Here is a 1736-nt window from a genome sequence, read left to right as displayed (position 1 = left end):
CCCCACAGCATCCTCCTGGAGAAACTAGCTGCCCATGGTTTGGATGGGTGTAGTCTCTGCCGAGGTCAATCATATGAGGTTCAACAAGGCCAAGTACCAGGTCCTGCACTTGGGTCACAACAGCCCCATGCAACGCTACAGGCTTGGGGAGGAGTGGCTGGAAAGCTGCCGGGCAGATAGCGTGGCCAGCAGGAGTAGGGAGGTGATCATGGCCCTGTACTTGGCACTGGGGAGGCCGCACCTCGAATTCTGTGTTCAGTTTTGGGCCCCTCACTACAAGAAGGACATTGAGGTGCTGGAGCGTGTCCAGAGAAGGACAATGAGGCTGGTGAGGAGTCTCGAGAACAAGTCTTATGAGGAGCAGCTGAGGGAGCTGGGATTGTTTAGTCTGGAGAAGAGAAGGCTGAGGAGAGACCTTATTGCTCTTTACAACTACCTGAAGGGAGGTTGTAGTGAGGAAGGTGTTGGTCTCTTCTCCCAAGTAACTAGCGATAGGACAAGAGGCAATGGCCTCAAGTTGCGCCAGGGGAGGTTTAGACTGGATATTAGGAAAAATTTCTTTACTGAGAGAGTGGTCAGGCATTGGAACAGGCTGCCCAGGGAGGTGGTAGAGCCACCAATCCCTGGAGGTGTTCAAAAAAACGTGTAGATGTGGCAGTTTGGGATATGGTTTAGCAGGCATGGTGGTGTTGAGGTGATGGTTGGACTTGATGATCTTAGAGGTCTTTTTCAACCTTAATGATTCTATGATTCTATAACAGGAGACAGTGGTGAACTCCCTGCTTAACAGCAGCTCCCAAGGAAAGCAGCTTTTCAGCTTCCCTCACCACAGCTCTCAGCAGCAAATGCGTTGACCTTGTGCTGAGCGAGCTGAACTCCTTAACTCGGCCAACTGAGCTCCCAGAACAGGGTAACGCACGCAGGGGCCCAATGCAGCTGGTTTTGTGCATCCCACACATAAAGCAGGCATTTTACGATTGCTTTCGACCTGAAATTAAAACTTTGTGGGTGAATTCTTTACACTGTGAAATTTGAAATTGGCCAAATGTATATTCCCAGTTTTCTCAACTCATCATCACTAAGATAGCTGCACTAAGATTTGCGATAATAGGCTGTTACTGTGGCAAGGGAAGTGTAGATTTCTCATTTTTACAGTTATGTAATAAAATCTGGGCAATGACAGCTTGAAATAACAGACAAATGTGTTAAAATTCTTGCCACTCCCATGTAGGAATGATTATTAGAAGGCAGAATCACAGCCTATCAGAGTATAAAGTCCATCTTGCTCAGGTTTACCACAAGGTACACGGTATCAGGAACAAAACTGCTCATTCCTTCCACTGACCCAAGCAAGCCGCACTCCACGCACACATCTCTCCCGTCCGCTCACGGCATCAGGCTGCTCAACGCCTCGCCATCCCCGGGACTGAAACTGCTAACAGCGCGCCAGCGCTCAAACAGCAGCTTCACGCTAAACCGCTGCTCTGGCTCTAGAACGCCGTTGAAAGACCCCGGCCCCATGGCACCGAGCACGGCGGCCGACGCCTTACTCCTGGACCAGGCGCACGGCCTCCCGCCACGGAGCGCGCGCCCGCCTGAGGTAACGAGCGGCCCCGGCACTGCGCAGGCGCGCACCCCCCCCCCCCCGCTGCGTGACGCGCCCAAGCCCCTACGCTCTTTGTTTACCCTGCGTGGGGGCCGCGCGCGGACCGATGGCGTCAGCGCGCCTCTCCCCG

The sequence above is a fragment of the Opisthocomus hoazin genome, chromosome 4 (genome assembly GCF_030867145.1).
Source record: "Opisthocomus hoazin isolate bOpiHoa1 chromosome 4, bOpiHoa1.hap1, whole genome shotgun sequence".
Classification (NCBI taxonomy): domain Eukaryota; kingdom Metazoa; phylum Chordata; class Aves; order Opisthocomiformes; family Opisthocomidae; genus Opisthocomus; species Opisthocomus hoazin.
This window is presented reverse-complemented; position numbering follows the sequence as displayed.